Below are 14,867 nucleotides of genomic sequence, written 5' to 3' on the forward strand. Positions count from 1 at the left end.
TCAAAAATGTCAATATTCTTTTGAGTACTTGATATTTACAGTTTGATATTTAAAGTGTGCAATTTGTTATCTAAATTGCATAGCACACATTCAGCTTCCCGACTGAATGACCTAGCTTTTATAAACCTTCCCAGCTTTCACAGGAAAAGGTTTTGTTTAGACACGAAACACCTTTCCATGATTAGACAAATATCAGCTACCTCGGAAAAGCATTGCAAAAAAGGGTTATGAACAAAGAGAAATAGAAATTATATTTAGAACTCCACAGAGATGCAAATAGTTATTCCCTCCTTCACCTACAGCCCATACGTAGTGCCCAGATTGTTTTTCTTTTTTACTGATGTTGATTTTCTTTTCATACTCAGAAAAGAAGACACATGGCTAGTTTGAAAGCTGATCAGATCCCTCGTTCATTTGAAAAGCTTATTTCTAAATAGTACTTGCAAATATGTGATGAGCATAAATTTGGAAACTGCTGAAAAACTAGTTCTGTGTGTCATAACACAGGGTGTTGGGTTTTTTGCTGCGGGACTGGAGGATGAGGAAAAGCCAAAGTCCTGCCCAAAACCCACCCCGTGGTGACCAACCAACGGAGGATCGGGAAGCGGCATTTTCCTGGACACATTCCATGTCCCTTTTCACTCGAGCAGACAAGTACATATGACCTCTTTGCAATGATTCAGGGTTTCAAAGCTGTCTCCTTAAGCCTCTTGATCACCACTTGTCCCTCCCCATTGACAAGCTAAGCACTTACAAGTTTTGAAGCCTCCTTGGCTCACTTTTAAATTTTCCTTTCCACATCTTATGCCAGCAGTTACCCAGAGGGAGAAAAAAAACCTCACCATATCCATCCTTCAAAAAGTCTAACTTTCACTCTGCTAGTCCTAATCCATTATCTAGGCCCACTAATGTGTACTACATCATCAGAGAAGCAATGCTCTGATGATGTAGTACAGCCCATGTACATGTACATCATCAGAGTTATATCCTTCTGATCTGCCTGTGGGTTTAATAAGCATTCCAGATGGCTTGCTATGCCTGAAGCAAGAATGGATAATCACACAGCTCTACCCTCAAAACAATAATAAAATAAGGACACAGTAGCACAGGGGCTCGTGCCTGCCAAAAACATTCAATAGACTGTATAATACAATAGTCCAATGTGATTGGTGAGGCACATTTATACCTTCGCTGCTCACAGGTGAAAGGGAGCAGGTTTTAAATAAAACAGAGGTTACAGATCTGTGGTGTTGTTGTGGGTATTTACTGGGGAACAGGCATGGGGCCCACAGCTGTACCCCCACATCACACTGCACCCCGACAGGAGCGCGGCCAGAGCCTCTCCAGAGCCGTGCAGGACGTGCACAGCTAACCTGTTATCTCCTGGATTTGCAGGGTATCCATCAGCCCAGCTTCCAGCCATCAAGCACAGCAGCAATAAGTGTCACCAAGCCTTTCCTACCCAGGTAAAATTGTTCCTTGGTGGGGGTTGCTTGCAGCGAGTGGCGCGAGCGGCGCACGGCTGCCTGCTGGCGCTGCGACAGCGCTGCTGCCACGGCAGAACTGCTCCAGAAATGGCATTTTCCAGCCAGGCACTACTGCCCCTCTCCTGCCACGCTGCTGTGCCACAGCCAGGCAGAGCATGGAGCGCTGCCCGTTAGTCCCAACGTTATTTAAATGCCTGTAACTCAAAGTGTTTGGGGAGGAAGGAGGGTGTTTGTGTTTTGGGTTTTTTGAAAGGAAAAAAAAGGGTGCACGGTACAAAAAGAAAGAAGTTAAGAGATGGCGGCTCTGTCCTCTCCCTCTCTTGAAGGAGTGAGGACAGGAGGAACAAGGAGAAGCAAAGCAGCCCTTTGATTCAGTCCCCAGGAGTGCCCTCTCCAGGAATCAGACCTGTGGGACGAGACACAGGCACGGTGGCACTCATCCCATCCCCAGGACTGGAGCAAACCCTCAGAGCTGCTGGAAGACGAGTTCAGGGATGCCTTGCAATCAAGAGAATTTTTGACATGAACCCCGGCAGGGATGGGATTTCCATCTAGGGCTGCAGAGAAAGACCAGACACCCAGACAGGCACAAGCACATCCGTCCTTGTAGGAGGAAAAGGTACCTCATCCCAACTCCCAGCAGATTTAACTCGGAGGAGAGCAGCTCGTTGACGTCAGCCATTTAGCGCTGATGGGTATTTTTTTCCCTGGCCAAACAAGTGGGTTCTACTTTAGCTTTAGCATTAAACGCTATTAAATGAAATGAATACAGCATGTTTCCATCGTACGTGTTGCTGGAGCTGCTGTGACAGCTGAGAAGCTGCTAGGCATGATGTGTCAAGAAAATGTACCAGGAGAAAAGTACATGGAGCTACTGTCAAAAATACAAGCGGGTTTGAGAATGGCATCTCGGCTTCAGATGCTGCTGAAATTATTTTTTAATTGCATCTGTAAACCCGGGCAGATCTTTTAAGGGTTAACTGCACACAATGTAATGAATTCAATAATGATGAGTTAAAAAAGGTCTAATTAGCAACTAACCACTTTATTATGAAAGGAAATGGTAATGAATTTAATAGCTCAAAATCATTAACAATATTTAGTTTGCTGGTACTTGTTCTCTATTATCCTCATTAATATGAACATTTAATATGTTTTAAAATGGATTTGTAATACTTTCTGTACCATGAGGTTACACTGACAAAAAGAGTGTAATTATTCTGTTAATTGTAATCTCTGTCTGTTTGTGCCCCAAATAGTAGCATATTTAGGTGTTAATAAAAAATTTAAAAAAGGAGTAATTAAAGGAGGGAAGTTTAAAAATGTAATTAAACAAACTCTAAAATTGCAGGCTAAATCACTCTGAGGAAAAAGTTTTGGAGGTGAGATCTCTGAAAAACAAGTTTTGTCTGCTAAGATCTTTTCTCATTAAAAAAAGAACAGAGAAAGGAAATAGAAGCATTACCGCTCTTTATCCAAAATGAATATTGAAGTGGTCCCTTCCCAAGCTGGAAAGGGCTCAAGACTGGATATTCTGGGACATGTGCTTGTGAGCAGAGTGTCTGGCAAGTGAAGGTGCTCTCTGACACTGCCCCATGAGTGTGAAATCACGAGTGTGATCTCCCCGTGTGAGATCCTGTGGGCATCCAGTCACCTGGCTGCTCCTAAGACACTCCAACCCCATAATTCATCTCACAGAATATCACATCAACCATCCAACCCTCCCCAGATCTCCTGAACCTCTGCTTCCAAATGGAAATATCTTCATTTATTGCCCCAAGCTTGCTCTTGCTGATGGTATTTTGCTCCTACTCCTCTTTTTTTTTCCTCCACCTCTTCCTACTGCATCAGATTTTAGTGGCTGATTGTTCCCAGTCAGGCCCCTCTTCAAGACCTCTCCCACTAAAACAAATTCAGTGCTCAACCTTCCTTAACGCCAGAAGGAATCGGAGCAGTTTGCTGTGCTTCCAGCCCCATCTCCTTACTGGAAACAGCTGGAACTGGGAAGGATGGGCGGGCAGCATCCCTCCCTCATGCCTAGGGACACTCCATAGGCATGGCTGCTGCACAGGTAGGGATGCTCCATGGCTGGGAGATCCAGCACCTCCCAGGGCACAGGGGGGCTCCTCACACAGCACTTCCCATCCCTGGAAAGCCGCGTACAAGGCTCACCCAAGGATAATGCCCACAATCACAGGAGGTATCAGCGTGCTTCCTCAGAAACATTCCTTGTCAAATCTCTTTTTAGTCTTTGTGGTGGAGGGTGGAGGTGGACACAAGGGCCACAGACCCCCAGGAACATTTACAATGGATCAGCCAGCTAAGGACACGGCTGTCCCCGTGTCCATGTCACTGCTCATGCTCCAGGACAGGTGTCCTGGCCAAGAACCCCCATCCCATCCACATGAGCAGTCAGCTCAAAACACACCATTCTGTGTCTAATTTTTATCATCTGAGAAAAGGCACTAAAATAAAAATGGTGAAATTAAAGTGAAGTATCTCATTTGCCCACAAATGACATATTTCAACTTTCCATTTTATAGAAAAAAAAGTTGTGAAGGATTCTTTTTTTTAAAACTTATTACAATTTCCAATTTTTTTTTTTTGAATTGCCAGTGAAGAGAAAAATATGTGATTTGCAGAGCTCTAAAAATAACAAGTTAAAATAGTTTCTGCCTCTCAAAGGAGGCCTCTTAGTCCTATAATTTCTCCAGATTTTGCCTTTCAGGATGGGTATTTTAAAGAATGATATAATGTCATTTCTATAAGTATCGTCTCATAATCTGCTGCCACTGTTGGAAATATAAGTTTAGAGACAGCTTGAGCAAAAGAAATACCAGCTTACCCAGCTATACTAAAAAAAATAAAATAAAATATTTTAAGAAGAGGAACAGGACGTATATTCCAAAGGTGAGCAAACAGTGACAAACATTTTTGAGAATCTTTCTTTTGATTTTGATCTCTGTCTGCATTTACAGCCCTTTTGTGTTTGTCTACTGCAAACAGTTCAGCAATGACTGTTATGGGGGCGTTCATTCCTAGAAAGAAAATTTTAAAAAGAACACTCCTATTTCGGCTGGAAGGGCGTGTACAGTATTTCATTCCAAAAATAAAGAGTACCAAGTGTCCAATCAGAATAAAGCAATATTGCTAAAATTGCAGATATTTACCTTTAACCAGTTAAGATGAAACAAAACAAAAAAAAAAAACCCACCAACTAAAATTCTTACAATTATTAAAAATTCAAGTTGCTATTAAAAATTCAAGTTACTCAAGAAAAAAGAAAAATCAATCCATCTTCTGTCTAATCCATCTGATCCATCCCATTTTTCATTTGTAACTGGACCTGACGATCTTTGCTCAGCAGGGACCCCTGTGGCTGCCAGGACTCCCCCTGGGGATGCACCCAGAAAGGAGAAGGTGGGGACTGGGGCCTCGCTGCCAGAGGGGACCTCGCCACAGAGCTCTGAGGAAAACCACTGCTTCCCTCATCTCCAAGATTAGCCCCTGCTTATCCAACAGAAGCATTTGTGGGCTGCAGGGAAAGAGGAAGGAGGCAAGTGCCAGATGGAGGGGAAAAGGAGGTAAAAAGTGCTGTTGTGCTGGGAAATGGAAGCAAACGGGGTGAAAAGGAACACTGTATTTCAGGAACCATTTGCAGCGTGTCAGACAGAGCTGGGCTGTGCACCCTGACTGTTCCCATGAGCCAAGGCTGAATCCGTGCAAGACAGCAGTGGGATTGCAAACTCTGGTTTGCAAGCTCTTAGCAGAGAGACTTTCAGGGTTCAGAAGAAGGCAGCACAGAACAGAGCGGGCATCTAGAGCCATGCGTGTTTGTAATTCAACCTGCCAATAAACCTTGACCCAAATTTGTGAGAATTTCAAAAAAGAGCCTCAAGATTTTGCTTTGGAGAGCTGGACTGCCCTTCCTAGTTTCCTTCTCATGCTCATCATGACAAGACATGGTCATGTGAGAAAGATTCAGAAATTATTGGAGGAAACTGAGCTGGTCCTTGGACCTTAAGTTCAGTTTGAAATAATAAGTTTGGTAATAGTGAAAACAGATGCACCTAGAGCCACAATGTCTCCCTCTTTCCACAGAGGCAAAAGGATGAAAGTGAAAGCCAAAAAATAATAATAATAATAAAAAAAAAGAAAATAAAAAGGTGTCTCTTGGTGCCAGGAAGCCTCTGTTCTCTTCTGTAAAACAAACAAGAAAGGACATAATATTTCTTGTCTGCATTGAGGTTTTATTGACTGAAATGTAGGTTTGTGTCATGTCCACCTGTGCCTTGCAAGTGCACAGTGAAATATGTGGTTTGCAGGAGAACAGAACTTCTCCCTGGTGGGCAGGGCTGGTTCCCAGAGAGGGCTGCCAGCTCCAGCAGAGCTGCTACTCCTTCATCCTGGCAATCGCTTTTCTGCTCCTGCCCAAAAGGAGGACTGCATGGAGGGATGAACTTTCCCCACAGAGACATCAGACTATCTCCTCATGAAATGGTAAGAGAAGTTCTGTTGCAGAATGAGTGACCCTAACAGAATAAATCTCTCTGCTCTGGGAACAGCAGTGGAGAATTTGTCATTTACAGTTATTTTCCTAATGGAGGGCTTGTTCTTGTAGTTCTATTTCTTAGACAAGAGCTAATTGGAAAACAAACATCTCCCTAGCTTGGGATGCCACCTCTCAAGCATGCAGACCCTGAGAGCTCTCCAGAAGATGTGGTGCCCCAAATGGCTGCTCGTCAGGGATACCTGAACATGTTCACATCTTAAAAAGGGACTCCCACAATTCCCAGCCTGGACGGTCTCAGCATTCCAATGGCACAAGGCAGGGGTTTTTAACAGCAGAGTGTCTCTGTGCACATTTCCAAGGAAACAGCTGTTGTTGTAGATAGGGACAGGAGAGCCTTCATCTCCACATCATCAGGAGATTTATTGTCACCACCTACCTAAGGTCTAAACAGCCTGCTCATTTTATGGCTCACAAACTTGGGTTAGCCATTGATCTCTTGTCGTGTGTAGAAAATCCTAAAATTTTCTGGCTCCCGCTCCAGCCTTCACTAACACAGATTTCCCACTATAAATTCAAGTGATCCATCATCTGAGCTCTTACATAAACCCTTTTACTTCCTCCTCACCCTCTGAGTCCTAACTACCTAAGCTACAAGTAAATGACAAAGGTTTTGGTAGATCCTGAAAGATTCCTCTCCCCATCTATAATTTCTTGTAAACAAAAAACACTCAATCAAGACTTGCTTAAGGCTCAGAGGTACATTTAACACCCAACAGCACGAAGCAAAGGAACAATACAACTGTGCATTTGGCAGTGCACCACTGCAATAATTTCCAGGGTAAATGATCTGGCAATTTTAGCCACATGGATAATATCCAGACCAAGGTGGCTAAATTCAGCCTGGCCTGCATCTGACTGAAGAAATCTGTCACACGTCCACAGACACAAAGATGCACAATACCCCTGACTCCACCCATGGCATATGCCAGCCTCCATCTTTTGGGTTATCAAGGCTAATTGCGAGCCACCAAAAATACTCTGACATATTTGCATAGTGCTATCTCATGAGCTGTGATTTATTTTACTAAAAAAAAAAAAAAAAAAAAAAAAACCACACCAAAAGACTTTAGGAAAGAAAACAAAGCCATAAAGTTGTCTAAGGCAATCAATCCAGTTCTATTCATGTCTAGTCCTTCTTTGCACCCCGGCCATTTTTAACCTTGTCCCTTTCTGGGCACCCAGCAGGGTTTTGTCAGCCTTGCTGCCATTTATGTATGAGCCAGGAGAAGGTGGGAACACACAAAGAACATTATCCTCTTGGAAAGGTTGTGAGTTGAGTGATGTTCTCACTGTTACAGCTCCACCCATGGCAGAGCAGACCTTGCCTTCCAGATGTATCCCTGGACAACCCCACTGCCAAAGGAATCTCCATATCCCTGCCCTTTTTTGGGCTGACCCAAGAACTCTTGCCTCAAGCAGTTTTTTTGGTCCTTGCACATGGAATTAATGTGAGCAAGGGGTGTCCTCCCTGAGATAACACGAGGATGGTGGGACCCCAGACTCACTGGAAATGAGGTTTAAGTTTGTCTCATGTATTAAAAACATGGAAAATGCCCCCCAAAGGAACACAATGTGCACATCCTGCTGCTCACTAGTGCCATGGTCCCACCACCCAGCACCAAAGCACGTCCTATTGAATTTAATAGGCCATTACCAGCTTCCTGCTGCCTCCTTCAGTTCCCAGGGAAACCCACCAGTGACTCACAGGGCATTTCCAGAAAGTCTGTGGAAATCCTTTCTCACTGTATTTCTAATACCACAGGCTTTTAAAAGAATTTCTTCAAAGCCCTAAGGCATTCCTTTACCTCCCAGAGCTTTGATAGTGTAGGTCTTCTCCACAAAGCCCAGCAGGCAAGGGTTGTGCTCCTGGCTCCTGAACCAGCAACCTTGGCTGCATTCCTCAATCCAAGTTTAAAACTTTTTTAATACACTTGTTATTTGCAGGATATGACATGGGAATGGACCTGGCTGGTGGCAAAAGCTTGCATTTTTTCTTTGAAAAGGTCTATATTAACAGATCAAAATACTATTTTTTTAAATAGCTTAAAATATATATTTTTATAGTAAATACAGGGCAGTGGTCCAAGACTTCCATAGTCAATGAAATGAGACACTTTTGAAAGATGAATTTGGTGCCATGACCTTGACTCACTCTCTGTAGCCAGAGGAAAAATTGTGAATGTGTCACATAATGCCTTTTAACAACTTTTATGCCTCATATTAGCCCTGCATGGTATTGCCATATACATCTCTACAAACATAATGCTATACTATACATGAAATTCACAAAGGCATCCCAAACACTCTTGGGTCATTTCCACATTCCTATAAGCAGGACAGGAATTTCAGCACTCTCTTGGTGCAATCCACAACAGCCTATCCCATAACCTGTTTTGTGTTGGTGGCCTCCTAAAAATATCAGTCTGCATTTATGAAATCAGCTGCAGCCTTGCTGCTTATGCCTTGGAGGGGAAGGAAAAGCTCGACTTGCCCCAAGCACTACTTCACCTGGAGTTTGGGTGGTCTCAAGCCAAGACCATACAGAAAAGGCTACAGAAAAACACTCTGTTTAATGACATAAGCAGTGTTTTTCTTGAATCACAGGCAGTGGAAATTTCATCTCTGACTACCAGCAGTCTAGGCTGAACACACATCAAAAAAGACTGAAAAAATGTTTTTTGGGGGGAGACTGCAACTTGTCCACTCACATTCTGACTTTTTAGGACACTCCTGACGATGTCTGGCTGTTTGCTTTTCCACCAGGAAGCATGGGAAAGCAGAGAGCTCACACGATTTGAACACCTCCTGTGCTTCAGTTTTCTCCTTTTTCTTTGCTCTCCTCATCGCTTGAGGTTTTGATCCACAGAGATCTTTAGGAAGGTTTATTTTTTCTACCTACAGAAGCTTTACCCATTAAAATGAAAGACTCATCTAGTGAGTTGACATCATCATGTTTTCATAACCTACTATTCCCTGAATCACCCTGGTCCTCAGCAGGGAATTTTTTTTTGGTTTGATAAAGCTAGTACTGAGATGAACATGCTACCTGTGACAGTAAATTAGTTCCTATTTAAGGGTTCTGATTAAGTTTGAATAAGCAACAGAAGAGGGTTTTTAACTGTTTCAAATGCAGGGTGAGAATCACTTCCAAAGAGGTGGAAGCACAAAAAGGCACTGTGTTCCTCACCTGTGCATCCACAGCATCCCTCTAGGGGAAATGTCTACAGACACCTCCACTTGGATGGCTGCAGACAGTCCCTACCAGGGCATATTTTAGGAACCTTGCAGGGCATATCTGTTCTAATGAAGAGCAGCCAGACTTTTTGACTTCCTTGAAAGATGCACTGTTTTATATGGTTTCAACACATTGGGTCTTCTCTGTGCAGACACACACAGTGCTGGCAAACCCGGCCAAGAAACACTCTTGTTTCCAAGAAATGGGAGTTTACAGCTACCAGCGCAGAGCCATGCAAGAAAAAAGAAAAAAAACCTGAAGACAAACCCAAAAAACAACAAGAGCACACCTCCTCAGTGCTCTGCTACTTTCAGGCTCCAGCAATTCTGTTAAAAAGCAAAGTGCAAACACACCCATCTCAATCCTCTCATTTTAAAAGTAGTCAGATTAGCACACTGCCACTATCCAAAGGTGCAGACCTTGCTGCTCTAAACCTCCTAGAGCTGTATGGCTCTGGGAAAGGACAGGAACCATAAAAAGCCTTAGCTGGGAGGCAGCTTTAATGCTCATGTTCAGGCCTCTAGTAAGTTGTCCCACAAAATGTAATGAGACCTCCTGCTTAGCCAGGGCTCTGATTTCCACAGTTTGTGCCTGCAGCACTCTTATATTTTATAAGCCATATTAACTCACCTCTTGCACTGGGAGGTTGGGGCAGTGGCACACTGTCTAATAATGGAACATATTTGTTAATACTAATAGACATTTGTAAAACTACCACATGCCCTCACAGCCTTCAAGTCAGAGCACAGGATGCTTGCTAGGCTTGTGAAATGTATGATGTAAAACTTGGGATGTTTTGGTTACAACATATCTCATTTATTTTTACTGTCATCACCCTCCCTGGTATATAATACCTGCTGCATGCAGAGTGAAATATTGCAGATGTTTTCAAAATAATTCTGGGCTGGTGGAGAAACCAAAGGTCTCTTGTGCGTAAGGTCTGGTTATTTTCAATTCCAAACAAGTAGGTAACAAAGTTTCTGTGTGCTGGTATTTTAAAAGGCCTGGATTCCTCTGTGCTGACTCATACTTGCACTGCCCACCCAAAAACTCACCTCTGAGAACTTTGAGAGAGACTTCAGCCATTTTGATACCCTCAGGATTCAGGAATGAAGAGTAAAAAGATAAAACTAGTTTTAACTATTCATTAGTTTTTGGTACTTCAGATAATTTGTGCAATGGCTTCAGGGGTTTAATTGAATCACTTTTCCCACCTTGTCTTAATTTTAATTATGCAGCAATCATTTTTACCAACCTGTGCAAAGGAGCCATATGAAAATGTGACATATGACAATACACATTTACCTAAGCTCTAGGACTACTGTGACCTACAGGCAATTAGCTACTGCCTCCAGCACTCAAACGACCAATTAAAGAGTTAACAAAATGCCCTCCAAATCACCTACATGTTCAGGTTTTTGGACTGCCATGAACATTATACTTCAACTGATATAATTTTTGACTGACTGATTTACTAAGTCTGCATTGGCTAAAATTCTTACAGCCATGCCTGTAAAACCGAAGAATCAGGTTTTATGAGGTGCTTTCATTGTCATTAAAGACTATCCCACCTTAGCCCTTTCCCTAACAAGACAATCTTGCAGCAGTCATTACAAAATGTGATCCCAGCTTGTCATCAGGGAAAAAATGGCTTGCTAGGTCAATGAGGACTGCACTAAGTTCATCTCAAGGATGTAAGACATCCGTCCGCATGGCTAGCAGCCAAGAACAAAAAAATTGAAGAGCCACAAAGGATTGGGGGTTTTTTGAGACTTGGCTCCCAAAGTTTTACAGGTAGCCCATTCCATAAATCCACAGAGATTGAATCAGTAGTAACAAATGGATGCCTTTGCATCTCTTCATGATTTACAGTGTACCAGTGAGCATTTCACTGCAGACAACAGATCATCAACACAACACAAATGACCCCAAGACAGACAATTTCAAAGAAAAATGCATTCTGATGTGTGCTTGCATGGGAATAAGAGAGATCCAGGACACTGCTAATTATACCAGCTGAGGGAGAAGTGAAGGGTGGTAATCTGCCCAGGAAATGCCGAGTTCCAGTCCCGTCTCCAGCAATAACTCAAGCTGTGGTTTTGTTTCTCCTTTCCTCCCTCCCTCAGCTGGCAGTGGGGTTTAACAACAGTCCCTGACACACATCACATGTGGTGCCACAAGGACTGAAATTCTGGGAGTGCTCTGAAAACAACAAATGGTCTGGGTGCCCACCAGTATCTCACATGTTGGGCAGCTTGGCATAACACAGAAAGGTTCTGCCTTCTATAAGCAATGTGGTCTCATGATGGTATGTCACAGGCAGAGGCTGAGCTGCAAATCATGGTTCCATGCAAGGAAAAAGTGACTCTGCAGAGAAAATACTGATCTAAGACACTGGTACAGACCTGACACTTGCTTGCAGGTCCTCAGCTCAGCTGGTGCTGTTTCTCTGAAGCTGACTGACATCAGACTTCACACCTGGAGGAATATTTTCTGAACTGGAACAGAAAGAGAAGAGTGTTACTGATTTCCTTCTCTGGCCACAAAGACCCCAATTCTGCCCAGATTTACAGGTGAGGCCCCACTGGCTTTGCAGAGCCTAGCAGGTGCCACTCTCCTGAACCTGAAGGCATGCTGAAAAGTCAGCCCAAGAGCCACCCCAACCCTTGAGATGCCACCAGAAATTGAAGGTAGAGCTAAACGATCCAGAATGGAATTTCTTTTCCACCCCCTGCACTTTGATTACTCAGACAAGGCACATGGGGCATGTTGGCCACACAGCTTCAGGACACAGACAGGCAGGGAGGTGAGGGGAACAGCACTGTGGAGAGAGATGAACCAGCCCAGTGACTTGGGGCTACTTGTCTCCTTTCCACCACGTGGGAAACCAGTGTCTGGCAGCAGCAACCTGAGTGCTCCTGTTTTCCAAGCCAGTGGCTTCAGGGAGCATCGTGGAGGTGACATTCTGGGCCTTCCAGGGGTTGGGGAAATCAATACTGGCAATGTGAAAGACACTTGATGACAGTCATAAAAATGGTGTTTTATCAGTGGAGGAGACAAGAGGGAAAAGAGGCAGTTATAAATGGCCAGGTATAAAATCCAAAATAAAAATATAAAAAAATACCAAAAAATTCAACCAACCACCACCAAAATCAAAAACAGAGACAAAAACACCCAAAAAACCCAATAATGGCAAAACAAACCAAAAAAAATGAAAACAAACCAAAAAACCCAGCCAACCCTCAAAACTCGCAGTGCATTATTTGTTTGGCTGCATCTTCCACAAAGCCCAGTGAACAAGAGTGAAGAAAGCAACTGTTTGACACCCAGAGCTGCTTTGCTTTGAAAAATATGGAGACAAACTTGACAATGAAGAGTCGGGATTCCATAGGGTTGTTTATGTATGGAATACAGGCAAATGCATACCATTATGTAGAAGTGTGTCTGTGTGTAATGCAGCATTAACACCAATTCTTACAGCCTTATGAAATGATATATTAAAAAGAAAGAGAGGAAGAAAGGAAAAGCAAGCTAGATTTTTCCCCCCTCTTTTTACAAATATGATGCAGTTTACAGAAGCATGGTCCTTTTTTAGGAAGAATTCTAAATGCATCATTCAAATATTGTTTGAGCTGAATACATGATATACATATCATGAATACATATAATCACAGCACGGTCTTTTGTGGAAGCTCTGAAAATAGCAGTGGAAAAAGCTGACCATGAGTTTCCATCTAAGGATTTGCATTTGGTTAACATGTGTGAACCGACTCCATTCATCCCATCCTCAATGGGAACTCTCCTGCTGCTCCAAATGGCCAAGCTGAAGAGTTTGGCCTGGACAGCAGGAATCATTTTGTGGGGCTCATGTCAAGGACAGCACCTACCAGGTGAAATTATGGGAAGAAATTGGGCAACTCCATTCTGCTGAAAAATGCTTATGAGTTATATACCATAGCAGCTACTGCATTGCAAAGTGCTGGCAGAGAATGTGGCAAGTTAAGTTGTAAGTTACCTCATGATTTTCCTAACCCTTTTCCACCAGTTCCCCCGTGGCAGAAAAGCTTAAGTTCACTGAGAAGGCTCAAACTTCCTCCTCTCCATCTCCAGTCTTGCAGGATGTAGCTTAGTTTCTCTCACTTCTCCCACTGCAGAGTGCTGGGGAAAAACAAAAAAAGAGATAAAGCAGAGCAACAAGGGCAATTAGGTGGGTGAGCTTCAGGATCTCCAGGATCTCTCTGCTCAGCTGGGAAGAGGGAAGGTGTGTGCTGAGGGTGTCCAGAGGTCAGAGGGGACGTCCCTGCCCCCTGCAAAACCTGTGGGAGCAAGGGAAGCTGGAGGATGTGGGAAGGGTGGCAGGGAGGGCTGAGTGCTCTAAGTAGCATGTTTCCTAGGAAACCTTCGACAGCAAATATCACATTAGTCCTGCCTTGTGGCCCAGCTCATGTGATGTCAAGAACAATTTCTCACAACTCAGCTCAGAAGGTTAGCAAGACTTGGTGAAATGTTCAGTGACTCTGGCCTGGCTTCCCAGCTGGGAACAAAACAAGAGACTGAGAGTGTTTGCCTTGTTTTGGAGCTTTGTGACAAATTCCTAACCAAACATTTTATTATTTTTATTCAAACCTTATGGTGTGTTTCCCTCACAGGTTTGCAGTCTCACCCAGTTGCTGTGTTTATTCCCAAGGAACTTCATTTAGCAAAAGAAAGAAAAGAAAATGGAAAAACCAGCAATCTGATGGAAAGCCTTGGAACACTTAGACCAACGTTCAGCTTGTGCGCTGATTATAAAAGCTCCGTCATAGACTTCTGGCATTACAAAACTTCATTTACAACTATCCTTTCTAATTTCTGTCAGCTGCAGCCCGAAAATATCCAAAGTCTAGCAGATTTAACAAAAAAAGATGTAAGATCTGGCAGCTAAACTCAGATATGAGATGTATTCCAGCCTCCAAGGGGGCTCCCAGCAGCGCCTTGGGCTGGGACCCAACACCTTGGGCTGGGTCTGAGGGCAGAGACGCAGAGTTTTGGCTCTCAAGGCTGCACAACACTCTGGGGCTGAGTATCTGGGGGCTGTGTGGTGCCACAGACATCCCCACAACATACCTGTTATGCACAGTCCACATCTCTCTTCCCTGATTTCCCACAAACCAGCCCAACTGGAAGGCGACTGCGGTGTACTGTAGAGGGAAAGTCCCACATTGCTGCCATTCCCGCTCTATCCACATTTGTGGCTTCAGTGTTATCAGACTTCTACGTTTTGAAGAGAAAAGGTGCTAAAACTGAAAAAAAATCTTCCTCTGGTGACACACTTCATCTCATACTTAGTGAAATATAAAGACCTCTTTAATAGAAAGTAATATATTTAAACAAATTAAAAATAGCCCCACTAATTTCTTTTTAATCATAAGCTAACTTAGGTGTTTGACCTCTTTATTTCCTTTTGCTGCTTCTCATCTTCAGTGATTTGAGCCCTCACATCTAGAGGGTTTTTTTCCTTTTTTTTTTTTTTTCCTTTCCAGGGAAATAAGCGATGAATACAAAAAGAACAAGGCTGCTTGAGGTACCTGAG

The 14,867-nt window shown here is 43.4% G+C and overlaps 1 long non-coding RNA gene across 1 annotated transcript in view; it reads right to left on the minus strand.

Annotated features, from left to right (window-relative positions):
• Nucleotides 1-14,849, minus strand: part of LOC135297745 (uncharacterized) — a 36,514-nt gene extending 21,665 nt beyond the window's left edge. The window contains exons 1-3 of the long non-coding RNA XR_010359669.1: nucleotides 14,402-14,849; nucleotides 13,311-13,453; nucleotides 11,701-11,793 (exon numbers count right to left, since the gene is read on the minus strand). This is a non-coding gene — a long non-coding RNA (uncharacterized LOC135297745). The remainder of the gene's footprint in view (nucleotides 1-11,700; nucleotides 11,794-13,310; nucleotides 13,454-14,401) is intronic.
• Between the last annotated feature and the right edge of the window lie 18 nt (nucleotides 14,850-14,867).

The sequence above is a fragment of the Passer domesticus genome, chromosome 3 (assembly GCF_036417665.1).
Source record: "Passer domesticus isolate bPasDom1 chromosome 3, bPasDom1.hap1, whole genome shotgun sequence".
NCBI lineage: Eukaryota > Metazoa > Chordata > Aves > Passeriformes > Passeridae > Passer > Passer domesticus.